This window comes from Mirounga angustirostris, unplaced genomic scaffold (assembly GCF_029215605.1).
Source record: "Mirounga angustirostris isolate CCGP_5_RB_7025 unplaced genomic scaffold, mMirAng1.0.hap1 SCAF_9, whole genome shotgun sequence".
NCBI classification, from domain to species: Eukaryota; Metazoa; Chordata; class Mammalia; order Carnivora; family Phocidae; genus Mirounga; species Mirounga angustirostris.
Genome location: NW_026991717.1, coordinates 141,335,399 through 141,363,136, shown reverse-complemented (window position 1 = coordinate 141,363,136; position 27,738 = coordinate 141,335,399). Strand labels below are relative to the sequence as shown.

The following is a 27,738-nucleotide window of genomic DNA, read 5'->3' as shown; positions in this document are numbered from 1 at the left end:
AACACCTAAGTTACTTTGACGTGTGTCGAGGCCTCTTTCTAGTTTGACCCCAAAGCCACATGGATACCATACTGGCCTTGACCCTCGCAACTTCCTCATCTGTAAAACACAGACAACAATAACCACTTCTGGCCTGGTGAATTTTCATAGAGTCCATCTCCCCAGCCCCAATCTTCGTCTGCCATAGGGAACCCTCCAACCTTAGGGAAACCCCCTTCCTGCACCTCCTATTGTTTGGGGCATGGAGGGCCACTGGGGTGTCCACACATAACCCTTCTGATTGGGAGTCTGTGACCTCAGACTTCAAACAGGCAGAGTCAGCAGCCCTACCTACCATGTTTTCCAGTGACACTCTCTCCCACTCTGAGACTAAGATATCCCACCTTCTCTCCTTCCCTCACACCTCCCACAGTCCCTTCTGCCCTCGCTCCCAGCCAACGACCTTGGGTGACCTTCTCATTCTTGGGTGAGAAAAGCTGAAGCCATCAAATGGGATCCCTCTGAACTTCCAGGCCCCAAACGGACAAATGCCCCGGCCTAGCACCCACTCCCCTCCCCTTCAGGCTCTCCCACTCTGATCTGGATCCCTGGCACCTGCTTCCCGCTGTCCTCCCCTGGCTGGTCTCCTGTGCCATCAACCTCTCTCTTTCCCCTGGGTCAGCATTTTCCAAAGAAAGGGGAAAGCTCTCCCTTGCTTCCAAGCCTCCTCCCCCTCCTCCCCCTCTCCCTACTCCACACGGAAACCTGCAAAAATGTGTCCACTCCCTTCCTTCCTTCCTAGTCTTTCCTCATGCCACCTTAGCAGGGCTGTCCCCACTCTTTATTCTTGCTAAGGTCATCCACAACCTCCAGGCGTCCCAATCCAATGGTCAGTTAATGGTTTCACTGAGCTCCTCAGCAGCACCTGAGTCCATCACTCCACCTTCTGGAAACTCCCTGAGGTGTCTAGACCTCAGGATGCCTGGTTCTCCTGCCTCACAGACCACTCCTTCCCAGTCCCCTTTGCAGCCTCCATCCCCCTCCTTTCAACCTGGTGCATAGTAGGTGCTCACTAAATAATTACTTTATTTTTTATTTTTTTTTAAGATTTTATTTATTTATTTGACAGAGAGAGACAGTGAGAGCAGGAACACAAGCAGGGGGAGTGGGAGAGAGAGAAGCAGGCTTCCCGAGGAGCAGGGAGCCCGATGTGGGGCTGGATCCCAGGACCCTGGGATCATGACCTGAGCCGAAGGCAGATGCCTAAGGACTGAGCCACCCAGGAGCGCCTCACTAAATAATTATTGAATGAGAAGTGAGCGGTAGGGAATACAGGCTGCTGTTGGTGCGCAGAACAGGAGCCAGTTCCAGTGAGGGGAGGATTCCTGAAACAAGTGAGGTCTGACCAAGACTTGATACGTGCCCTACAAGAGGGGAAGACCTTTGAATTTCATCAGCCCAGCATCTCCCCAGAGCGGGCCCCTCCCCACCATCCTCCTTCAGGAGTTTGGCTTGGGGCCTTACAAGCATGTGACCCAGGCCTGGCTAATCAGAGCCCCCCAGCCCCTGGCTGCTGTGACTGGCTCAAGCATTGGCACATGACCTAGCCAGGCCAGTCAAGGTCCTTTCTGGAACTTTTTGGGGAAACTCTTAGGAGAGAGTCTTTCTCTCTCTGAGGACCAGGAAAGCCTGGAGCCTCCAGGTCAGGGCCAGGTACCTGGGTCCTGTGCCCAGGCTCCATGTGGTCAGTCTATAGCCCAGGCACCTGAGAAAGGGGTCCTCGCTTGTCCTGGCCCTGCTCAAGGGAGCACCCACTATCTGACCAGTCTGTGGAAAGAGGAGGGCTGAGGCCTGATGGGATGTTTGGAACTCTCCTCCTCTCTCCTCCTCTCCACACCCTATAAACGGCCTGAAATCCTGGCCTTTTAAATGGAGCAATTTGAGTTTCTGTTAGAACGCAAAGACTCCTGGGGCGCCTGGATGGCTCAGTTGGTTAAGCAGTTAAGCGTCTGCCTTCTGCTCAGGTCATGATCCTGGGGTCCTAGGATCCAGTCCCAAAGCGGGCTCCTTGCTCAGTGAGGAGTCTGCTTGTCCCTCTCCTGCTCCTACCCACTGCTCATGTGCTGTCTCTCTCTCTCTCTCAAATAAATAAATAAAATATTTAAAAAAAATGAACTCAAAGACTCCTGACCGCTACAAATAATTGGGCATTAACCTGGTGCAGAGCAAGGGAAAGAATGTGTAGGCAGAGGAAATAGCAGCCTCCCCTCTCCTGTGAAAGGCTTAATGAAAATAGCTGGGGCGCCTGGGTGGCTCAGTGGGTGAAGTGTCTGCCTTCAGCTCAGGTCATGATCTCAGGGTCCTGGGATCAAGTCCCACATCGGGCTCCCTGCTCAGCGGGGAGTCTGCTTCTCCCTCCCCCCACCCGTGCTCCTCCACACTGCTCATGCTCTGTGTGTGTGTGTGTGTGTGTGTGTGTGAAATAAGTAAATAAAATCTTTAAAAAAAAAAAGAAAGAAAATTAAAAAGCTGGTATCTTCGGGGTGTACCTGTGTGCCCCGTTCTGCTCTCAGCCTTGAAATCCTACACTGATGGAATCAGCCCAATAATCCCATGAGGTGAACACAGTTTTGACGGCCCACCCATGCCTTGCAGGTAAGCAGAGGCACCTAGGGAATGAAGTAATCTGGCCAGCGGAGAGGCCTGCATGTCTCAGCCACACAGCTCTGTAGCCTCACTTTGTTAGCAAATTCTGCTGGGCCAGGAATAGCTTCCCCAAGTCTGCAGCCAGGCAGAGGGTGAAGGGAACGGGGCCTGGGGTGGCAGGAAAACAGCCCAGAAGCCAGTCCTGGGAGGGTTCAAACCCCCAAGACTATTGAGAAACTGAGATATGCGGCATGAATTTTAGCCATCCCAGGAGTTCTTAACCAATCTGTAGATAGAATTCAGGGGAACCGTGAACCAGGGAGAATAATTACAGCTTTATGAACCTTCTTTCACTGAAATCCAGCATTTTCTTCAATTATGAATGTAGGTGGTCTTAGCCATGGCTGCGACTCTGTCACTCATAGAATTCATGATACTGTCTCATCATCACACTGCAATTGTTGGAAAGATCTCAGAATAACTTGTACACTCGCCTCCAAAATCACAGAGATGTTAGACCCACCGCCAGATCTTGTTGCCTTTAATGTGTTAATAACTCAACAAATAACTCAAAATGGATCATAGACCTAACTGTAACAGCTAAAACTATAAACCTCGAAGGAGAAAACAAAGGAGTAAGTCTTGGTGACCTCGAGTTCGACAAAGGCTTCTTAAATGCATTCCCAAAGCATAAGGAACAAAAGAAAGAAGTCGATCAATCAGAGTTCTTCAAAATTCAAAAATTTTGTGTTGCCAAATGATACCATCAAGAAAGGGAAAAGACAATCCACACAATGGGAGACAATATTTGCAAATCATGCCCTGTAAGAGACTTTATCTGAATATAGAAAGAACTCTCACAACTCAATAATAAAAAGATTGAATAACCCAATTTTAAAATGGGTGAAGTATCTGAATAGACATGTCTCCAAAGAAGATCTACAAATGGCCAGTAAGCGCCTGAAAAGATGCTCAACATCAGTCATCAGGGAAATGCAAATCAAAACTACAATGAGATACCACTTCATACCCACTAGGATGGCTGGAGTGAGAAAAGATAATAGCCAGCGTTCGTGAGGATGTGGAGAAATTGGAACCTTCATGCCCTGCTCCTGGGTATGTGAAATGGTGCAGCCACTTTGGAAAACAGTCTGGCAGTTCCTCAAAAAGTTAAATATGGAAAAACTGGAAAAAAAAAAAAAAGCTAAATATAGAGTTACTATATGACCCAGCAATCCCACTCTTAGATGTCTAACCAAAAGAATCGAAAATGTATGTCCACACAAACACTCATACATAAATGTCCACAGCGGTATTATTTACAGGAGCCAGAAAGAAAGAGTGTCCAGCCCCTCTGTCTCAGCAGCCATGGAGGGGCAGCAGCTACGGCTCTGCGCTCCCCCGTGGCCCGTGGGCCTCATCAAGGGCCGCAAGGGACCAAGGACACGAGCCAGCAGAAGTGCAGCCGCCATGGTCACACCAAAATCTGTTCAGGACATGATCCAAGAGATGTGTGGCTTTGCCCCATATGAGCGGCGTGTCATGATACTGCTCAAGGTCTCCAAGGACAAGGGGGCCCTCAAGGTCAACAAGAAAAGTGTGGGGACACACGTCTGTGCCAAGAGGACAAAAGATGAGCTGAGCAAGGTCCTGGCAACCATGAGGAAAGCGGCAGCCAGTAGGGACTGAACACCCACCCCCTCTCTACGCAATGAAACCTTGTCAGAAAATGAAAAGAATGGGGCGCCTGGGTGGCTCATTTGGTTAAGCGTCCTGCTTTTGATTTCGGATCAGGTCATGATCTCAGGGTCCTGGGATCGAACCCCCCATTGGGCTCATGCACTGGGCATGGAGTCTGCTTGAGATTCTTTCCCCTTCCTTCCCCCCCCCCCACATGCGTGTGTGTGTGCGTGTGTGCGCGCTCTCTCTCTTGCACGCAAATAAATAAATCTTTAAAAAAAAGAAAGAGGGGCACCTGAGTGGCTCAGTTGGTTAAGCATCTGCCTTCAGCTCAGGTCATGATCCCAGGGTCCCTGCCGAGCAGGGAGCCTGCTTCTCCCTCTCCCTCTGCCCGCCGCTCCCCCAGCTTGTGTTCTCTCTATCAAATAAAGAAATAAAATCTTTAAAAATAAAAAAAAAATTTAAGTTAAAAAAAATTTAAAAAAGAAAGAAAGAAACAATGTCCATCAACTGATGAATGGACAAACACAATGTGATCTCTCCATATGATGGAATATCACTCATGAAAAGGAAAGAAGGACTAACACAGGCAGCAACATGGATCGTCGATGAACTCTGAAAACATTATGTTAAATGAAAGAAGCCAGTCATAGGAGACCACATCGTATACGATTGCTCTATAGGAAATGTCCAGAGCAGGCAAATGTCGAGAGACAGAGAGTAGATTAGTGGTTGCTGGGGGTCTGGAGGGGTAAGGCAATAGGAAGTGACTGCTAATGGGTATGGGGTTTCTTTCTGAGGTGGTGAAATATTCTAAAATTGATCGTGGCAACAGTTGCCCAACTCTGTGAATATACTGAACACCACTGAATTGTAGTTTAAATGGGTAAATTGTATGGTAGACGAATTCTATCCCAATAAAGCTGGTTAAGTAGAGATGATCAACAAAGAGGAATCAGGAGGAAGGAAACACATAGGAGACATCACACAGAGCCTGGTATTTCTGTATATTTTGTTTGGTTTGCATCCCTCATTTGCAGGGGGAGGATGAGAGACCCTCCCTGCAGGGCCTAGAGGTTTCCCCATCCTGCTCCACACCAGCCGCCTTGGACGCTGCTGACTTAGCTAGGTGACCACAGGAGGGCCACCCCGAGGCTCCTCGTCCCACAGACCCCTGACTGGCCAGTTCGCCATTGTGCAGTTACGGAGGAGAGACCTGAGCCGGGGTCTGTCAGCAGGGCAGGATGTAGGAAGGGAAGTAGACCCAGGCCCTTTCTGGCCCAAACTGCCTCACTCTTCAGAAGCTCCCCAGAGGGTTTGGGACATAGCTGCTGGCCTGGTAAGAAGGAGGCCTCCCAGGGTGACTCCCTCAAGGGGCCACAGGCACATGGGAGGACCGGCAGAGACAGACCCCAGCCCCAGGCCTCAAACGTGGCCAAGGCAAGTCTCCACGCTGGAGGCCACAGTCTCCCGGCTCCGGTCTGCCTCAAGAGTCCCCCATTTTGGAGACCTCTCCTTCCCAGGGGATGCTCCTCTTACCAGGCTACATGGCCCAAACTGTGTCCACTTGTCCTTCGTGACTCAGCTCATAGGTCACCTCCTCCGGGAGCTCTTCTGAACTCTGTGACCAACTCAGGCCCCTGTCCCAGCCCACCTGGCACTGATCACGATAGTAATGACCTATGGGTGTGCTACCTGTCTTTCCCTCCCCCTGAAAAATAAGCTCCACGAGGTCTCATCTGTGCCCGTGTGTCTGGGATCCCCGCTCGACACCGGGCCTCGCACGCCGCAGCGACTGCGGACTTGGTCGTGGGGTCGCCGCAGCCTGGGACACCTCCACAAAACAGAGTCAGGGCACCAGCGTATCACCGGGAAAGAAACGCTGAGCATGGCTCTGACTTCCCAGGTAGCCCCGTGGCTGGCAGATGGCGGCTCACGGGCTGTCTTTTGGCCGCACCCAGGCATTTGGACGCCCAGAGGGAGGAGTGTTCCTTTTCTCAGAGAGAAACCGTCTTCCAGTGTGCGGTTTCCATCCTGGGGACCCACTCCTTATCCACAGCAGTGCCAGCGGGAGTGACGGCCCCCCCCTTCCCCCACAGGACCCTGGAAGGGAGAAGGCAGACCCGCTAAATTCCCCGTGAGACCCAACAGAGACTGGTGGCCCTGGCAGGTGGTGGGTGGGCGTGCTGAGAGCTCTGTTGACATACAGTCCTGGGGACAGGTCACTGCGTTGGGGCCAGGCCCAGGAGAGCCACGCGGAGCCTCCTCCCGGGCCAGGCTGCCCCCCTCCCTCCCAGCGCTCCATCCCCTAATCACTGGATAGCCAGAGATGATCTTGGAAACAGACTGGATCTTAGCCTTCCGTCCTTCCAGGGGCTTCCTGCTGCCCTCCCCCCAGGATGTGGCCCACCTCCCTCCCTCCTTGACCTCCACTCCCTGCCTCTCCCTCCCCTCCTGCCTCCAGGGCTTCGCACAGGCCAGCGGCTGTTCCTCAGCCTGGGACACCTTTCCCTGCGTCTTCACAGGCTGCCTCCACCTCGTTCAGCCGGCACCCCTCAGACAGCATGTGCAGCGCCCCACCTCCAGCAGCCCACCCCCACAGCCTCCTCCCTGCTGCACCCGGTCTCCGCCTTATCTCCAAGACAGTTATGGCTCTCTTTGTTACTGTTATCACTCCCTCACTAGACTCCCCCCGGGCACAGGGGCCTGTCTGTCTGTCCAGGCCTGTGCTGCTCATGCTGGGGCTCCAGCCCCTGGCCAGAGCCTGGTCTAGCACAGACTATGCCTGGGCCTCCTCATGGTGCCGGCTGGGGGGCTGCTGGGGCTGATGCAGGTGCAGGTGAGGCCTGGGGAAGGCCACTGGGGCCACTTGCACAGGGAGGTCTGTCATGGCCCAAGAGGCCTCCCACCACACCGCCTCCTTCTGCCCTTACTGCGCTCACAGCTGGCTTGCTGGCATCTGCCCCCCCTGGCCTGGCACACAGGGGGCCTTGGGAGAGGAGGCTTCTGGAAGGGTGCCCCAGGAGGGCAGCATCCTCTTAATGGGGGGACCACACGAATGGCATCGGGGCTCCTTCACTAAATGCCCAGCATTTTCGGAGCCGGTGGGGGAACCACACAGACCTCGACCAGCCCCCGCCTTGGTCACCAGCCATGGCCTTCTCCTCCGAGAGGCCTCCCTGCCCCTGCTTCCCCTCTGAGGAGGGGGAGAAGCCTGTCCCAAAGGGCTGCTTCGGAAATCTTAGAAGGTCTTAGAAGGAAAGGAAAGATGGTGGTGGGGCCCATTCATTTACCTCCAGTCCCAGCCGACCAGAGTGAGAAGAAAGGGACAAAGACAACAGAAGGACAGAGAGCAGCACCAAACCCGGGAAGCCCAGATGGCCCAGTGGTCGCTGGCCTCGCCCACTCCGAGCGCCCACTCCGAGCTCAGCTGAGGGCAAAGCTGAGGAGTGACCCCTGACTGTGGAAGCCTCCAAAGCAGCCACGAGTCGCCCGCACCACTTCTGCCCACGGTGTGGACCCCAGCCCTGCCCCTCTGCACCCTGGCACGGGACTCACTTCTCCCCAGGGTATTTAACCATCCTCGTGGCAGCTGAAGTAGGGTGGACACTGTCCACCTGGACATCACAGACCTGGCCAAGAATGGGGGACCGAGCCCTAACAAGAAATGAACTGTGCATGGGACGCCTGGGTGGCTCAGTCGGTGAAGCGTCCGCCTTTGGCTCAGGTCATGATCTCGGGGTCCTGGGATTGAGCCCTCTCCCTCTGCCCCTCCCCCTGCTTGTGCATATTCTCTCAAATAAATAAATAAATAAAACCTTAAGGAAAAAAAAATGAACTATGCACGGACACAAGCTACAACATGGATGACCTTGACAGCATTACACTGAGGGAAAGAAACCAGCCCCAGAAGGTCACAGGGTGTCTGATGGCACTTACACAAAATGTCCAGAACAGGCAAATCCACAGAGACAGAAGGTAGCCTTGTGGTTGTCAGGCTCTGGCACGGGGAGAAATAGGAGGGACTGTTTAACGGGTACGAGCTTTCTTGCCCGGGGATGACGGAGTTCTACGCCCAGATAACAGATATGACTGCACAACGTTGTGAACATCCTTTTTTTTTTTTTTTAAGATTTTATTTATTTATTTGAGAGAGAGAATGAGAGAGAGCACATGAGAGAGGGGAGGGTCAGAGGGAGAAGCAGACTCCCTGCCGAGCAGGGAGCCCGATGTGGGACTCGATCCCGGGACTCCAGGATCATGACCTGAGCCGAAGGCAGTCGCTTAACCAACTGAGCCACCCAGGCGCCCACGCTGTGAACATCCTTAAAGCCACTGCACTGTAAATTTCAGAATGGTGAAAATGATTAATTTTGCTACGTGCATTTCAAACACACACACACACACACACACACACAGAAGCGCGCACAAAGAATTGAGGGACCAGAGTTGGAGTCCAGCCTTCAACGTCAGTGCAGAGGCCCACTGCACAGGATGCTAGGCGTCTAGACACGGCCGCGCACCCCGTACTCTGCCCCTCCGTATTCCCACCTGCCGCTCCTGTCTAGAGGACAAGCCCTGGATTCTTGGGCTGTGACCCACAGTCCCGGAGGAGGCAGTGGTCTGTGATGGAGGGGCCTGAGCACCAGCATGGCTTTTGTGGTGATAGTGAAGTAACCGTCTGGGCTGAGCCCCTCCTGGTTCTGCCCTGTGCAGGGACAGAGATGCTGCTTTTATTGTGTTGGCCCCAAGCCTCTGCTCTTGTTCCCCCTTCAGGGATCTCAGGCGGGCTCCTGGCTTTAAATAACACCTCTACTCCGATGACTCCCAAATCTATGTCTCCAGCCGGGACTTGGCCTCAAGTCCAGCCACCTGCTCCAGTCTGCCCAGAGTTGACCAAAGGGCACCACACACATCTCAACGCTGAGCCCACCCGGGGTCCACCTCGAGGGCAGGTCACCTCTTCTCCCACATGCTCATGCCAAAACCTTGGAGGCATCTTGACTCCTTTCTCTCAAACTCCACATCCAGCCACCACTCTGCCTCCAGAAACATGTGGAATCCAGCCCCTCTCCTTCCTCCACCACCCACACCCTGGTATGGCCCCGTCACCTCTCCCTAGACTGTCTGCTTCTGCCATTGACCTATGAGCACTAGAGGAAGATGCTTAACGCAGAAAACAGATCATGTCATGCCCCTGCTCAACCTCCCAGTGGCTCCCAGCTTACTCAGAAAGAAAACAAAGGCTTTCAGCAGCTCTTTCTGCCCACAGGGCCTGTCCCTGTGCTTTAATGAAGCCACCTTTTTGCACCAAAAAAAAAAAAAGAACAAGAACAAGAACAAGAAAACAAAGGCTGTCCAGTGGTTTACAAGGCCCTCCACAGCAGGCCCCTGGGACCTACCAAATACTGTCTTGTCATCTCATCTTCTCTGTGTCACCACCTGGCTCCAGCAACACTGGCCTTCCTGCTGATCCTCAGACAAATCAAGCATTCCCAGGCCTCAGGGCCTTTGCACCTGCTGTTCTCTGTGCTAGGAATGCTTTTCTCTGGAGCTGTCCTGGGCTCACTCCTCATCTCCTTCAGACCCTGACTCGGCTCTTACCTTCTCAGTGAATCATCTCTGAGCACTCTCTTGAAGAAGGTCACCCCTCCCGCCACCCAACACACTTTAGTTTCTCCTTTACACATGCCACCAGCCAGCAGAGCTTATTGATTCGTACCGCCTGGCTCCCCCTTAGGATGGTAGCCCCTTGAGGGCAGGGATTCCTGTCTGTCTTGTTCCCAGTTGTTTCTCCAGAGCCTAGAGTAGTACATGGCATACACTGGGCTTCCACAAATATCTGAGAAATGAACGAGCCATTTTATGGTAGGACACGGGGCCCAGAGGGCAGAGTGAGCAGCAGTAACCGGCAGCACCAGGTTTCCCTAGGCCTCTCTCCCAAGCTCCCAGATCCTTCTAGCTCGCGGTGCTTGTTATTTTTGTTAGTATCCACACCCGAATGGAAGACAGAGTGTTCTCACAGCATCTTCTTGCTGAGAAGGCAAATATTCAAAAATACTTTGACAATGACATTCTCCAGTTCCCCGAGGCTGTGTGAGATGCCAAAAATGATGTGACTAATTAGCGGCACCGACTTCCCGAACATCCTGGCATCTGTGTCTCCCAGGGACAAGGCACGGCCGCCAAGACTCTCTGGTGCTGCAGGGGAGTGTCTGGGGGGGCCCCTCAGGGGAGAGTCCAGTGGAGCCCCGAGCCTGGGCCAGGACTGGCCCGCCTCTGGCAGCCTGAGAGCCCCCGAGCCGGTCCCTGACACTTGCTGGCCTCAGTTTCCTCATTTGTAAAATGAGGGGGCCTTCTGGCTCGGATTCAGGTCCAAATGTTATCTGCCACAGGAAGCTCGATGCCGGTTCCTAGAGAACAGGGGGCATGGTGCACGCAGACGATGCTATGGTTTACTGCAGGTCTCAGCCACCTCGCACAGCCCCGAGCCACTCTCGTCCAGACCCCGCTTCAGGCCTCCTGCACTCTTTTTTCAAGATTTTAGTTTTCAGGGCGCCTGGCTGGCTCAGTCGTTAAGCATCTGCCTTCGGCTCGGGTCATGATCCCGGGGTCCTGGGATCGAGCCCCGCGTCGGGCTCCCTGCTCGGCGGGGAGTCTGCTTCTCCCTGCTTCTCCCTCTCCCACTCCCCCTGCTTCTGTTCTCTCTCTCGCTGTGTCTCTCTCTGTCAAATAAATAAATAGATAATCTTTAAAAAAAAAGATTTTAGTTTTCATTTATCTGGAGAGAGAGAGAGTGCGAGAGAGAACACGAGAGAGAGAGAGAGCACGTGCGCACACAAGAGGGAGGAGGGGCAGAGGGACAAACAGACTCCCTGTGGAGTGGGGAGCCTGACAACGCGATGAGGGGCTCGATCCCAGTACCTGGGACCATGACCTGAGCCAAAGGCAGACGCCCAACCGACTGAGCCACCCAGGTGCCCCTATCCTGCACTCTTCACACCAGGGCCACGCGCCTAGGTGCCCATGCTGTGCCAGGGGCTAGGGACACGGCGAAAGGTCAGCTCTCTGCAAGGCCTGTGTTTTCCCCCTCCTGACCATCACCACCCCCACGGTGTCCAGCACACATTAATACCCACTAAAGAGAGTCCAGTGCTGTCCGCCATCATCCTCGGTTCCTCACAGTCCCTTTGAGCCTGTAAAGCAGCCCCAGGAGGCCTCCACTGCAAGGATTATTGCTCCCATTTCACAGATGTGGAAACTGAAGCCCCAGGAGGAAAAGTGACTTGTTCAAGACCCCGCAGGAAGTTGAACGGCAGAACCAGAACTTGAACCTGGGCCTTCCCATAGCTTGTTCAGGACTTTCATCTGGACACCTCCAAGGAGTGCCAGGATGGGGCCTCGAAAGCTGGACCTCACCCCGAACAGCAATATCATTAAGCCCCTCCTCTGCTTAAGAACACCTCAAGGCACCCTACTGTTGAACTGCAGCAAGCCTACCTCTCCTAGCATCACCCTAAAACCCCACATATGTCACCCTCCAACCCAGCTGCAGCAGACTCATCTTCAGGAACCCCCAGCATTCCAAACTCGTCCCACCTCAGCACCTTTGGCCAGGCCAGGACCCCACCTTGGGGCACCCCTCCTACCTAGTCTTATTTCCTTCACTCTCCAGCAGCCCAGACTCCATGCCAGGTCTCCTTCCCTTGGGCCTGGAGATCAGAATTCTGGAGGACGGTCCCCATCCTCCAGAAGCTCATGCCTAGTTGGGAAACAGATACATTTATAAAATATCAGAATATAACCAACAAGGGCACCTTGGGGGTGAAGGAGCCGAAAGGGTTGCAAACTTCTTATTCTACCTGGTCAAAAGAAGCCTCAGGTTTCCCAAACCTAGATCTCTGGATGGGCATTCCCAGTATGAGGAACAGCCTGTGCAGAAGCCTCCTGAGAGTGAAGAATGTGATGTTCCTGGAAAAAGGTCCACCATGGCCCACTCCCAGGCTCTGTGTGGAGATGGGGCAGCAGATAAAGCCCAGAAATATGAAGGAGCTTGAATGCCAGGTGAAGGTGTCAGGCAGGGCTCCAGCCTCGGGGACAGGGGTGAGCAACTACTGCCAAACCCAGCCCATCACCTATATTTGGACAGCTGCGAGCTGAGAATGGTTTTATATATTTGTTAATTTTTAAATTGTTTTTATTATTTTTTATTATTTTATTATTAATTAATTATTTTTATAAGTAATATTTATTTATATAAAAATAAATTATAATTTTAAAAAGATTTCATTTATTTATTTGAGAGAGAGAGAACACGTGCGCACACGAGCAAGAAGGAGGGGGAGGAGCAGAGGGAGAAGCCGACTCCCCGCTGAGCAGGGAGCCTGATGCGGGGCTCGATCCCAGGACCCTGGGATCATGACCTGAGCCTAAGGCAGACGCTTAATGGACTGAGCTACCCAGGCGCCCCTACATTTTTAATGGTTGAAAAAAATCCATAAAAGAAGACTAATTTGTGACCCTAGAAAATTCCATGAAATTCAAGTTTCAGTATCTACACATAACCTGTTATGCCATTTGTTTACATGTTCCATGTAATTGTCTTTTCATTACAACAGCAGAGTTGAGTAGCTTGTCTCTATGGCTCACAAATCCTGAAATATCTACTACGTAGTGCTTTTCAAAAACTTCGCCCACCCTACTCTAGGAAGTGGCCACCAGCCCAGGCAGTGGTCCCCAAATGAGATTCCAGGGAATACTCATCCTGTGAGATGCTCTAGGAGAAAAGAGTCCCCCAGTTGGGTAAGCCTGGGCTGCTCAGCCTGCTGCATCCCACTCTCTGCCAAGGGGAGACAGTGAACGATAGCCCAGTAAAGGCGCTGAGAAGTCCTGCAGGAAAGAACCTTATTTTACTCTTTTTTTTTTTTTTAAGATTTTATTTATTCATTCATTAGAGACAGAGAGAGAGGCAGAGGGAGAAGCAGGCTCCCAAGGAGCAGGGAGCCCGATGCGGGACTCGATCCCAGGACCCTGAGATCATGACCTGAGCCAAAGGCAGATGCTTAACCATCTGAGCCACCCAGGCGCCCCCTTATTTTACTCTTGTGAGTCTTTAAACATGTCCGCTCCTTCCTGGCATACGGGAGGATCGCATATCTCTTTGGAGTTAGACATGGCTGGGAGACTCCCTTTGCCACTGAAATGTGAGTGGAAGTGACATGTATAATCTCTGGGTAGAAGCTCTTAGAGCCAGTGGGTAACTTAACCCTTTCTCTTTCCCTCCCCCGCTGCCTAGCAACGAGTGAAGCTCCATCAGCCGGCATCCTAGAGTGAGAGGACCAGAGACCCTGCCATAATGGACACGAAGCAAGAGCAAGAAAATGACCCTTGTTATTTCACCATTAAAAAATTGATGGGGGGGCACTTGGGTGGCACAGTCGGTTGAGTGTCTGACTTGGTTTTGGCTTAGGTAGTGATCACACGGTTGTGGGATCAAGCCCCCTGTCAGGCTCCGTGCTCAGTATGGAGTCTGCTTGAGATTCTCTCTCTCCCTCTGCCTCTGCCCCTCCCCCCACTCCTACTCGCTCTCTCTCAAAATAAATAAATAAAATCTTAAAAAAAAACCTTAACACCCAAAGAACAAAGTCCAATCAAGAAATGGGCAGAAGACATGAACAGACATTTCTGCAAAGAAGACATCCAAATGGCCAACAGACAAATGAAAAAGTGTTCAAAAATCACTCGGCATCAGGGAAATACAAATCAAAACCTCAATGAGATACCACCTCACACCAGTCAGAATGGCTAAAATTAACAAGTCAGGAAAATGACAGATGTTGGCAAGGATGCAGAGGAAGGGGAATCCTACACTGTTAGTGGGAATGCAAGCTGGTGCAGCCACTCTGGAAAACAGTACGGAGGTTCCTCAAAAAGTTGAAAATAGAGCTACCATACAACCCGGCAATTGCACTACTAGGCATTTACCCCAAAGATACAAATGTAGTGATCCGAAGGGGCACATGCACCCCAATTTTATAGCAGTAATGTCCACAATAGCCAAACTATGGGAAGAGCCTAGATGTACATCAACAGATGAATGGATAAAGAAGATGTGGTATAGATATACAATGGAATATTATGCAGCCATCAAGAAGATGAAATCTTGCCATTTGCAATGACGTGGATGGAACTGGAGGGTATTATGCTAAGCAACATAAGTCAATCAGAGAAAGACAATTATCATATGATCTCACTGATATGTGGAATTTGAGAAACAAGACAGAGGATCATGGGGAAGGGAGGGAAAAATGAAACAAGACGAAACCAGAGAGGGAGACAAACCATAAGAGACTCTTAATCTCAGGAAACAAACTGAGGGTTGCTGGAGTGGTGGGGGGTGGGAGAGATGGGGTGGCTGGGTGTTGGGACATTGGGGAGGGTATGTGCTATGGTGAGCACTGTGAATTGTGTAAGACTGATGAATCACAAACCTGTACCCTGAAACAAATAATACATTATATGTTAATAAAAAAAAATCTTTAAAAAAAATGGATGGGGGTGCACCTGGGTGGCTCAGTCAGTTAAGCTTCTGACTCGATCTCAGTTCAGGTCTTGATCTCAGGGTTGTGAGTTAAAGAGCCACGTTGGACTCCATGCTGGGCATAGTCTACTTTAAAAAAACGAACATGGATTGGCAGGGGGCACCTGGCTGGCTCGTTGGTGGAGCACACCACTCTTGATCTCGGGGTTGTGAATTCGACCCCCATGTTGGGTGTAGAGATTGCTTAAAAAAGAAAATCTAAAAAAAAAAAAAAAAAAAGCATATGCCACAATCTATTTTAAAAAATGGATGGGGGGCTCCTGGGTGGCTCAGTTGGTTAAGCAACTGCCTTCGGCTCAGGTCGTGATCCTGGAGTCCCGGGATCGAGCCCCACATCGGGCTCCCTACTCAGCAGGGAGTCTGCTTCTCCCTCTGACCCTCCCCCCTCTCATGCTCTCTGTCTCTCATTCTCTCTCTCACAAATAAATAAAATCTTTAAAAAAAAAAATGGATGGGGCTCCGGGTGGGGTGGGAAATCTCCACCTTCCACTCAACTTTTGTTGTGAAGCTAAAAAATAAAGGCTATTTTCAAAAAAAAAAAAAATGGACTGAGGATCTGAATAGACATTTCTCCCAAGAAGATATGTAAATGGCCAATAAATACATCAAAAGATGCTCACCATCCTGAGTCATGAGAGAAATGCAAATCAAAGCTACAGTGAGATCTCACTTCACACCCAGTATCGAAAAGACAGACAATAACAAATTTTGGCGAGTACATGGAGAAACTGGAACCCTCATCCGCTGCTGGTGGGAATGCAAAATGGTGCAGCCGCTCTGAAAAGCATGCTGCCAGTTCCTCAAAAAGTTAAACATAGAGGGGCGCCTGGGTGGCTCAGATGGTTAAGCGTCTGCCTTCGGCTCAGGTCACGATCCCAGGGTCCTGGGATCGAGTCCCGCATCGGGCTCCCTGCTAGGCGGGGAGCCTGCTTCTCCCTCTGCCGCTGCCTCTATCTCTCTCTCTGACTCTCATGAATAAATAAATAAAACAAACAAACAAAAATTAAAAAAAAAAAAGTTAAACATAGAGTTATCGTAAGACCCAGAAATCCTCCTTCTAGGGATACACTCAAGAGAAATGAAAACAGGGGCACCTGGGCGGCTCAGTTGGTTAAGTGTCTTCCTTCGGCTCAGGTCATGATCCCAGGTCCTGGGATCAAGCCCCGCATTGGGCTCCCTGCTCCGCGGGGAGTCTGCATCACCCTCTCCCACTCCCTCAGTGCGTGCTCTCTCTGTCAAATAAAGAAATAAAATCTTTAAAAAAGAGAGAGAAATGAAAATGTATGTTCACATAATAACTTGTACCCCAATGGTCATAACAGCATTATTCATAATAGCTAAAAAGTAGAAATAACTTAATGTCCCTCAACGGAGGAATGGATGAACAAAATGTGGTCTCTCCATATGATGGCACAACATTCGACCCCTAGAAGAGAGGAAACACTGTCTCGTCACACCACGAGGATGAACCTTGAAAACATCCCCCTAAGTGAAAGAAATGAGGCACAAAAAGCCACGTATAAGGATTCCATTTATAGGAAATGTCCAGAATAGACAAATCTATAGAGGCCGGAGGACTAGTGGTCGCTGGGAGCTGGGGGAGTAGGGAGAGTAGAGACTAATTTCTAATGGGTCCAGGGTTTGTTTCTGACGACAAAAATGTTCTAGAATGGTGATGGTGGCGCAACCACTGGATCATACATTTTCAGGGGGTGAATTTTATGGTAGGTATATATGTCAATAAAACTGTTAAATAAAAAAATCTAGGTGATCATTAAAAAAACAAAGATTCTGAGCCTGTTTGTTAGGATCCCGTGTTCCGGCTCGTGCTGTATGATACAACTCAGGAAGAGGACGTGTTTGCCCAGACCCCGAAGCCCACCTCTGGCCTCGGTGCCTCCTTGGTGGGTCCCTGGTGCTCTGAGAGAGCTCGGGAGCGAGTGCGCGGGCAGCCCCCCTCCGCCCCGCGGGGCCCACCCTGGAGGACAGCCATGGCTCCAGGCAGCCACCGTGCAGGGGGCAGCTGAGCCCCCTACTCCCCTTTCAGCCACCACAGAACCCTGCCGATTTCCCCGCGGGCCAAGCACACAGCCCCCTTCCCGCGTTCGGCCAGAGCCCCTCCTGGGGCACTTGGGCCGCTGCCCAGCTGGGACAGGGGGCTCACCTGCTCGGTGGCTCCAGTCCGGAGCACAGGCTCCTTCTGTCATTCACGCACTCACTCATTCATCATGGGGCTGCTCTGCGCGCTCCCGCATTAGCCAGACAACCCTCACTCGCCTTCCAGCAGACCCTCCAGTCCAGCCCCGAGTTACGTGACAATGGTCCCCCTCCACTCCCAACGTTCAAGGACTCCCAGCCACTCCATCAGCCTGGCCAGCTTCTCCCACCATGGCAGGGCCTGGGGCTCCTGAAAAAGCAACCTGATCCGCATTGCTCCTGAGCCCCGGAAGAGCTGGGGTGGCGGGGCCCAGAGGCCCAAAGCCGACACCTTGGCACCACACGATGGACAGGGCCCCACAGGGGCCGGGCCAGCAGGTTTTTGTTTTGTTTTTTGTTTTTTTTTTTTAATTTATTATGTTATGTTAGTCACCATACAATACATAATTAGTTTTTGATGTAGTGTTCCATGATGCATTGTTTGCATATAACACCCAGTGTTCCATGCAGAACGTGCCCTCCTTAATACCCATCACAGTTTCTAATCTGTCCCCAGTGGCCCCCCCCATGGAAAGCATCAGCTGCCTGAGGTTTAGAATATAAGTTCACGAGAACGCTCCTTTCTGGGAATAAGTGTGAGCCTCCCAATTGCCTAACATACTCCCCTCGGTCAGATGAAGTTCCTACAGCCCATTCTCCCTTTATGCCTTGCCTGCCAGGAAACTCATAGCTACTTTTGATGCACAATTACCGATCAGTAGTGCCCGGGAATTGGGTAAATGCGTGTCTCCCCCACATTCTTGATTGTTCAGTATTATCTATTCTTGATGTTAGGAGTTGATCGTTTTTGACTTTCTGTAGGCTGTTGCTAATTCTTTCTAGAAGACTAAGTGGTATAAATCACAGATTATGCATAAGGAACACCCAGCATATATTTGAGCCCTCTGAACAAATTCTGGAACTATATGGCTGAGTGGGAAGGAGGGGTTGCTGGAGAGCCCTGCCATCATCCTGTGGAGTCCGGCAGCCTCAGCCCTGACCATGCAGTCTGTTTCAGGAGGGCCCACCTCCCTGCTACTGTCAAGAGGTCGAGGCACCTTCGCCGGGGCTGTGCCCCTGCCTGAAAGCCCTTCCCACTTCTTCTATCTTGGTCGATGCTTTAGGCTCAGCTGGAGGGCATTCGCCACCACAGAGCCCACCCTGATCACCAGGGCCCAGGTGATCGGGCTGGTCCCTCCGTTACAGCGTGAGTGTGGTGGACAGGGCCACACGGTGGGCATTTCCTGAACCTCCACAGTGATCCCAAAGCGAGGTCTTCGTCCTCCCAACCGGGACCAGAGCATGTGGGGATATTAGCCTGGGTATGGACAGCCAGCTGGTGCCTGGGGCAGGGCTTGGGTGCCCAGGGCTGCCCCTGATGGGAAGGGAACCCCCATCCCGGGAAGACTGGGCTAAGGCTCTCTGAGCCTGGGGAAGGTGTTGGCTGGAGGGCATGGCAGGGCTCTCCGGTCCCCCCCCACAGCCCTGCCTCCCCACATGCACCCCAGGTGCTGAGTGATGCTTTAGTTTGTTGATTAGCTGAACGAACACTGGCAGGGCTGCCACCAAAGCCCCCCAAGCCTCCTGCCCCTGGGTTGTGTAGGGGTGCTGGGGCCCAAGAGGGCCCCCAACATATCACAGGCAGCTCCTCACACACTCCAGGCAGGGGTCAGGGGCCAGGGTGTGAAGGAAAAAGGGGATGGCAGGCCCAGAGCCCAGGAGGCAGGGGCCTGAGGGCTGCAGAGCTGGGGGGCTGTCCGACACGGTTCATCTCCGTCTCGTGCTGCCGCGTTGGTTCTGCTTCCTAGAGTGAGAATACCACATGGGCAGGACCTAGCTCAGGTCACTCACTGGAAGGACATCACACTTGGCAGAGGGGCCCGGAGCCCTCACGGAGCCCATCCGTTCCCTGAGGGTGGGCTGGTCCAGCAGGGCTGGCTGGGCCTTTTTTGTGACCCTCCCAGAGTGACCTATTACTTTTCCCTATCCCATTAGGAATGGCCTCTTGTCTCCATCCCCATCCCCACCAGTCAGAATCACTGCACACTGGGAGGACCTGGGATCACCCTGGTGCATCAGGTAAGGAAATCAAGCCCAGGGCCCCACAGGTACTGAGGGGCCTGTTGACCCTGGGGCTGGCTTGCTTTTCTTGGTACTGGGACTGTGGGTTCTGGGGTCCCACTCCTCACTGTGGTAGGCCCCTGGCCTAGAGTCTAGCCCAATGGGACTGGGCACGGAGGAGAGAACTTGCTACCTCCAGACACGCCTCAGGCGCCCAAGGCACAGTCCAGAGAGCCCCAGGGCCCCGTGGCACCTCAGCCCAGCCAACAGTGACTGGAACCAGGTCTTGGAGATCCTAGGGCTGGGTGAAGGGGGCTGGAGTCTAAACCTCTGTTCATAGTCTTTTACAGATGGGGAGACTGAGGCTGAACTTGTGGTAGGGGAATGACAGCGTCCCCCAGCCTGTGACTGCCGATGAACTGGGCTCTTGGGAAGGAACCGTGTGGCCTTGCCGACACACCAGGAGGGGAGTGGAGTGAGCTGGGCTTCTGCCACCATGACGTTATCACCTGGTCCTGCCGGGGTCCGTGGGTTGTGGCAAATGCTGGAAGCAGGGCCAGGCCAAGAGAGAGGGATCATCCCTGTCCCTCCCTGGCCCCCCACAGCCTGGCCCCAAGCTGGAAGAGGCTGCCCTGGGCCTCAGCAAGTGCCAGGTGACCCTTCTCCCCTCCCCTCGCCACCAGCCAGGCCTTTGCCTCCTCCTGTGTCTGATGGAGGGAGGAACCTGGGCCCCTCAGAAGTCTGCATATGCCCCAGGCCCCGCACAGCCGCCCCCCGCCCCCACCAGGACCTTCTGAGTTTATTTTTTGCCAAGAGAAGAGGAGAAAGGAAAGAAAAGAACAGACAAACCCAGGAGGAAGCCGAGAAGCTGTTGGAGCCAGTGGGGCCCTGCTCCATTGTCTGGATAAGGAAACTGAGGCCCAGAGAGAACAAGAGGACCCAAGGCCCCTGGAAGGCCAGGGCTCACAGTGAGGCTTCCACAGGTCGCTCCAGCCGCCACTTTGCCCGTGTTCTTTGACTCCCACCGTCACCATGGCGAAAGCTCCAAGCTGGCACCGCTGGCTGGGCAGCAAGGCAGGCAGGAAGGTGCTGCCAGCAGATGGAGAGCTGCCCCACCCCCAGGTCACCTGCAGGCCAGCCTCAGTCTCCCTGCCAGTCAAATGGGCACACTGGAAAGGAGCAGCTCTGAATGTGCACCTGGGGTGCAGACCGGCTTGTTCCCCTTGGGGGGGTGAGGACAGGACCCAGGCGCACTGGCTGAGTGTCCCCGCGTGGGTCCCTTGCCTCTCCGCGCCCCTTCCCGCCCATGGCACATGAGTACGATCCCATGTGGCTGCGGGAAGGCCAGGTGCCAGCGACTTGCTAGCGACTGTCATTATTCTGAATAAAACGTGGGGACTTGGGTCTAGTTGATTCATTCATCTGATGCCCACGGCGCAGTGTGTGGGCAGGCCCGGGCTGGGCAGGGCCGAGGCCGGACGAGCCGGAAGCGGCCCAGCCCGGCTGAGCCGGCTGCACCTGGACCTGAGCCTGCAGGAAGCTGCTGGAAGAGCATTTCCCGCCGCCGAGCGTGCGGCACAGAGTCCGGGGGCCGGAGGTCTGGGACTCTTCCCCTGGCCGGAAAGAAAGTCCCTCCTCAGGAGGACCCTGCAGGGCAGCCACAGAGCGGGCCAGGCTACAGCCCCCCGGGAAGGCGCGCTGCTTGGGCTGCCCCCTCTGCCCTCCTACGGGCTCCTCGGCCCGGAAGAGACCCCTCCGGCTTAATGCTCTGCTGTTGCCGACTTGAACTTCCTAATTTTTGAACGAGGGGCCCTGCCTTTTCATGTTACGCTGGGCCCTGCAAATTCCGTAGCTGGTCCTGCCATGGAGGTGACGCAGAGCCAAGGGAGGGTGTGTTGCTTAATTTTTTTTTTTGAATTGTGTTAAAAATACACACACACACACACACACAACCATTTTAAAGGGTGCAGTTGAGTGGCAGTAAGGAATTGTTGTGTGACCATTACCCTGTCCTTCCCCGGACTCTTTTCATCCTGCAAAAACGAGGCTCTCTCCTCTTAAACACTAACTTCCCAACCCCCAACCCCCCAGCCCCCCAGCCCCTGGCACCCACCGCTCTGTCTCAAAGCATTTGACTACTGCAGGGACCTCACATAAAAGGGATCATACATAACTTGTCCTTTTGTGACTGGCTTATTTCATTAGCATAATGTCCATCGGGTCCATCCATGCTGTAGCATCTGCCAGCATTTCCTTGTTTAAGACTGAATATATTCCGCTGTAGGCATAGACCACATGTCGTTTATCCATTCCTCTGTCGGTGGACAATCGGGTCCTTTCCACCTTTTGGCTGTTGTGAATAGCGCCGCTATGAACACGAGCGTGCAAATATCTGTTCGTGTCCCTGCTTTCAATTCTTTTGAGTGTCTACCTAGAAGTGGAATTTCTGGATCATATGGTATTTCCAACCAAGAGGGCTTGCAGCAGGCAGTGCTGTGGTCTGACGGGGTAGCAGAGACCCTCGCTGGCTGGAGGGCAAACTGACAGTGGGAGGCTGAGAGTCCCCACAGCTGGAGCATGGAGTGGGGACAGGAGTCTGCCGCGTGCTGGCTCTGGGCTGGGGAGCCACCACTCAGTACGTCACGTGCTCAGGTGTACAAGGGGATGACTCCACCAGGACTTGCTGCTTTAGGGGAGCAAACGAGTTCGTGTGCCAAACCTCGGGCAGTGCCTAGTGCGGTGCCACCATCACTGTCCTTAGCTCTGGAGAGCGGCCTCTGGGGAAGAGGAGTTACCGTCCTTGTGGCGCTGGGGGAACGGGGAAAGAAGCAAGAAGGGGCAGGTCCTCCATCAGGAAGGGGTTGGGCTCTCCCCTCCCCCAGCCGTGTTCACCTGGCACAGTGCCTGCTCCAGGAGCTCTCTCTCTGGCCCACATGGGCACCCAGTTTTCAAAACTGAGGATACCTGCAAACATCCCCCACCCCCTCCTCCTCCAGTGTCTGGCAGGAAAAGCTGCTGGGGACATGGCTGGTGCACAAGCCGGTGGCAGATTGGTGGGTACAGCTGAAGTGGCCCCTCTTGCAGAACCAGAAAGCAAAACTGTTGAGTGCAGGGTTAACCGGCCTGGGGGCTGCTGGGTGCCACGCAGGACGTGACGCTGCTCGGAGCGAGGCTCGAGAGTTTTATTTGCTTCGCTCCGCTTTCTGCATGTGCAAGACCTCACAGCCGTTCACAAGGTCCACTCCACTCAAGGGGGGGATCAGGGCAGGAGGAGACAGCTGCAGAGGTGGCGGTGGGAGTGACCCCAGCTGCAGGATGGGCCAGTGAGTCTTCATGGCACTGATCAGGAACTGGGTCTCGGCCAATCAGTGAGAAGCCTTTCTGAGCAGGGTGGTGGGATCAGGAGGGGCAGGTGACTGCCTGTGCTTTTCTAGGAGGTTCTGGTCCTGCCAGGCTTGCTGAGGAGCGCTTTCCCAGCACTCAGGGGTAGAGCCAATGGGGTCCCCTTCACAGCCTCACCTGACACTACCCTCCCTGCGCTCAGTATTCACTCTTCTCCCATTCATTCATTCCTTCATTCATTCAGTGGAAATCCATGAGCATCAGGCACAGGGCTACATCACAGAACAGGATGGATGGACAAAGAGACCTCCTCCAGAGGCACTCAGGCCACAAGCCCCCCGCCCCTCCGGGCCCCCCTGAGAGCTCATGACCCTCCCAACCTCCTGTCTTTGCTCCTGCAAATCTCCTGTCTGCTTCCATCTCTCCCTCACCTCTTTTGTTTAACTGCTCTCATGCTCCCCCTCAAACTTCTTTTGGCAAAGCAGTCCGTCCAGCTCGCCGGCATGGTAGGGTCCCCTTTGCGCACATCTATATTTTTCAGCCCCTCCCCTCCACAGATGTTAGCACAGTCTGAATAGAGGGCCAGCCACTGATTCGTCAAGTAGGTCACGCAATCAATTTTTGGAACAACCAGCATTTTCTTCCTTTTATGCAAAATTATCATACAGTGCAATGCACCCATTTAAAGTATCTAGTTCTGTACGTTTTGACCAACGTATGCACCAGTCATAATATAGAACATTTCCATCCCTCCAGAATGTTCCTCAGTGGTCCCTCCCTGTCGATCCTTCAGCCCCAGGCAACCACTGATTCACTTTTCTGTCCCCAGAGATGAACTTGGCCTGTTCTAGAACTTCCTGGAAATGGAGCCACAAGGTATGTGTTTGTGGGATGAAGACTCCTTCACTCCCTGTGATGCCTGAGAAGTTCCTCCGTGGTGTCGGGCGGATCCATAGCTCCTTCATTTTCACGGCACATGGCATTCCTTCTTACAACTACGGCATGTTCGTGTATCCATTCCCCGGTTGTGGGATAATCGGGTCGTCCCCAGCGTGGGGCAATCATGAGTACAGCCACCAGCATTTTAAAAAATGAAGTAAGTTCCACTAGACCATGGTATTTGGTAAGGGGATGTTCTGTTCATTTCTGTAATTGGATATGTGCACACGGGGTGCAGGGGTGGAATATAATCCTTCCCGCAGCCGCCGCCGAGCAGCCAGCTCAGGACCTGCTCCGGGAGGCCAGAGGCACTCCGGCCCGGCCGGGGCATGTGCGGGTCTGCGCTAGAGCTCAGCAGGACTTGCTCTGGGCAAGAGTAGGAGTGGGGAGGGTGGTCCATGCCTAGAAAGAGATATCCACCTTGCCCTGGAGACCTGGGATCAAGTGGGTGGGACTCCCAAAGGTCCCGGGGTGGTGTCTGTGCTGGTCACTGCTCCCAGGCCCCCCCACTCTCTCTGATCCCGCCCCCCTTCTAGGGCAAGAGAAAGCCTGGGGGTCCGCCCAGCCTTTGCGATGCAGCAACCTTTCCTCCAGGACCCCTGTCCCCACGGTCAGAACCTCGTCCCCCGCTAGATCCCAAGCCGTGACTGGGGGAGGTGAGGGACCTCTGGGAAGGAGCCCAGATACCGCCTAGGACCTCAGACTTGGTGACACTCCTTGTCTCTGGAGACATACCTGCGCCAAAATCAGTCTCTCCAAGACAACAGCAGATGAGACTTGGCAGAACCATCCCGGGAAGAGGCGATGGGGCTCATGGCTTGGGCCATCCCAGGGCTGAAGAAGCTCCCAGGCATGCAAGGCAGGAATGAGCCAAGTTACTAGTTTACCACCAGGTCCCTCCAAAGTGGGGGTTGCCATGCCTATGATTTGGTTGAGGAAACAGGCTTGGAGGCCAGGCCCTGCCACGGGAGGGGCTGGAGCCACTGGGTAGGCAGTTCAGACCCAAATTCTGCCACACATCCCCGTCCAGTCCAATTGCTCCTGGCCTCCCTCCATAGCCCAGTGCGGTTACCCCTCCTCCGGGAGGGCCCCCACTGGCTGTCTCTGCCTTTCCCAGCTGTCTCCTACCCCCCTTGCCTGGGATAGGTGTGCTGTTGTGAGCCCAATGTTACGGATGAGGAAACAGGCCCAGAGAGGTTGCACAAGGTGCCCCAGGCAGCTCTCCAGCACGCACAGGGAGGAAACGGTAAAGCCAGAGTCAGCCTCCCGCCTCTGTGCCCCGGACGGAGTGTCTCAGCCCTGTGCCCTTAGTGGTTGCCAAGCACTGAAGCACCCCCAGAAATCCTTTTTACTCCCACCCCTCCCCGCCATTCCTGGCGCTCACCTCCATCCCCTGGACCCTCCTCAAGCTTTCAGGCCACAGCGCTGCTGATGGGCCTGGGACTCCAGCCTGCGACCAGTGTTCCGAGCTGGCTCCCAGGGCAGGACAAAAGAAAGCCTGGCAGGGTGTGCAGAGGCATCCCATCTGCAGCTGAGCTAATAAGAGCAAAACCAGAGACCCGACCTGAACACCCACCACCGGGGATTGGTGCACACATGGGACTGTCCGGGCACCGGGGCCTGGAGAAGGAGTCAGACCGCTCTCTCTGGGTGTCTTGATGGTGGAAAGAGCGCTCAGAGTGGGGCACCTGGGTGGCTCAGTCGTTAAGCATCTGCCTTTGGCTCAGGTCATGATCCCAGGGTCCTGGGATCGAGTCCCGCATCGGGCTCCCTGCTCAGCGGGAAGCCTACTTCTCCCTCTCCCTCTGCTGCTCCCCCTGCTTGTGTTCCCTCTATCGCTGTCTCTCTCTGTCAAATAAATAAATAACTTAAAAAATTAAAAAAAAAAAAAGAATGCCCAGACTGATGCCTAAGTGAATACAGCAGGATGCAGACCATGGATGTGGAGCGAGAGACCCTCTCTCTGTGGGAGAGAGACCGAGTGGGCGGGGGAGGGCGCAGGGTTGACATCAACAGGAACTGGAAGGACAGGACAGGATGCCGGGGAAACCTGACAGCCTAGCAGTGCTTGCCATTGTTGGGTGGTGCTTTTCCAAGACATCTGGTGCCTTCCCGATGTTTCTACCAGAAACATTTGTTACTTACATTAAAACAAATTATACGAAATCTCCCAAATTAGGGGCACCTGGGTGGCTCAGTCAGTGAGGTGTCTGACTCTTGGTTTCGGCCCCAATCATGATCTCGGGGTTGCGGGATCGAGCCCCGCATGGGGTTCCCTGTCAGCCCGGAGGAGTCTGCTTGAGATTCCCTTTCTCCCTCTCCCTCTGCCCCTCCCCCCCTGCTTATGTCCACGCCCTCTCTCAACCCCTCTCTCTAAAATAAAATAAAATATAAATAAATAAATAAATAAAATCTTTAAAACAACAACAACAAACAAAATCTTCCCAATTAAAAACAAAATCAAGCCTCCAGAATCTTCCTAAGCAATGTCTATGGAGAGGGGCGCTCCCTGGGGTGGGGGGCATCTCTCACGGGCCTGTGGTTCCTCCCCCACCTACCCCCACCACCACCATGGTCTTCCCCAATCCTCCCAGCCCCTCCAGCTCCGGGCTTCCCTGTCCCCAGGTGGATCCATATTCTCCCTGTGGAAGCTCTGGTTACCATATTCCCTCCTGAGCCCATCAGTGAGTGTCCCCCTCTGGATCCCTCTAGCCCCTTCCCCCAGGGTAGGGAGAGGCTCCTGAGTGCACAGGATCCCTGGGGACTCTACTGCTCACTCTCAAGGGTTTTTTCCCTCCACCCTTATCTCTTTCTCTATTAATTAATTAATGTGTATTTTTATCCAAGTAACGCAGTAGTTCGAAGTATATGCACATGATATGCACAGAACTTGAAAGGACAAACAGGCCCGTAATGAGGATCAGCAGCCCCTCCCCAACTGCCCCCCACCTCCAATCCTTCCCCCTGAACAACCACATTCAACTCTTCTGGCTTTTTCTGGATTTTATCTCCATGTTTATAAATAACATGCTTGTGTGGCTGTTACTTGATTTCCCAGTTTGAGCCATTATCTACTAACTTCTTTTCACAGAAGATAAGGGTTCCGCTTTCTCACACCCTTCCCTGCAAGGCACCCACGCCGCATGCTCTCCCTGTGACCTCTCTCATTACCAATATGTAAGGATTTTCGGCTAAACCAATATTCAGTTGTTTCATGTAATGATTATATAAACATTGCTTGCTACTGAGCCAAGTAATGCACTGTGGTTATGTTTCCTTTCTGGTTTTTTCTGGTTTTTCATCAAGTGAATAATTAGCTTTGTTTAGTTTCTTCAAAAATGGCTCCCAAAGATCCCCACCACTGTGTGCTCAAGCCCTTTGTAGCCATGTTGTGGGTGGCCTCTGAGGAGAGGCCCGTGTGACAAGGAGGACACATGGCCTCCAGGACCTGGGGGCAACCACTGGTCAACAGTCAGCAAGAAACTGAAGCCCTCGGTCCCAGGCAGCCGGGAACTGAATTTCAGCAACAACTTCAGTGAGCTTGGACGTAGCACCTTCCCCAGGTGAGCCTCGGATAAGACTGCAGGCCCGGCAGGTGCCTTGAGCATGGCCTTGTGGGATCATAAGCAGAGGACCCAGATAAGTCATGCCCAGACTCCTGACCCATACAAGCCACAAGATAAATTTGTGGCCAATCCTTACGCAGCCGTCTCTAAGATCTCCCAGTGCTCCAGCAATCTCCCAGTACTATCCACCACTCATCCCAGAATCTGTCCTCACCACTGCCCCCCGAATTCCTTCCCAGGAGCCCCTCCTGCGGCAATCCAAGCTGGCTGCTCCCCGGGCCTGCAGCACAGCTACTGTTGATCCAGGTTTCCCCTTTGCTTCTCTCTTCCCTTGGATCCTGTCTCCTGGATCCCATGTCTTTCTCTTTCTCGGTTTCCTCCCTCACTGTGCTGGGGGACATCCTCCAGCAGCTTCCTGAGAAAAGTGCATGGAAGATTGATTAGTACAATTTTTGCAGACCTGAAAAGGTTTTCATCCAACCTCATGTTTGGCGATGGCTTAGTCAGGTATAGAATTTCAAGTTGCACAAGGCCCTTCACGCCTCTCCTTCCAGGACCCCTGGACTTCTGCTGTAGCACTCCTGAGCTCATCCCCTACCTTGCTTGGTTTTTCTTTTCTTATCTTCTATCTATCATTTAAGTCTACTCTCCAGGGGATTTCCCTTTTTCCCACCCTTTATTTTTAACTATCATCTTTTAAACTCCACAAGCTCTTTGCTCCATTAAAAC

At 53.2% G+C, this 27,738-nt stretch overlaps 1 pseudogene; it reads left to right on the top strand.

The window, feature by feature from the left end:
* The first annotated feature begins 2,853 nt into the window (after positions 1-2,853).
* On the top strand, positions 2,854-4,507 carry LOC135361493 (large ribosomal subunit protein eL36-like; annotated as a pseudogene).
* Positions 4,508-27,738: the final 23,231 nt, after the last annotated feature.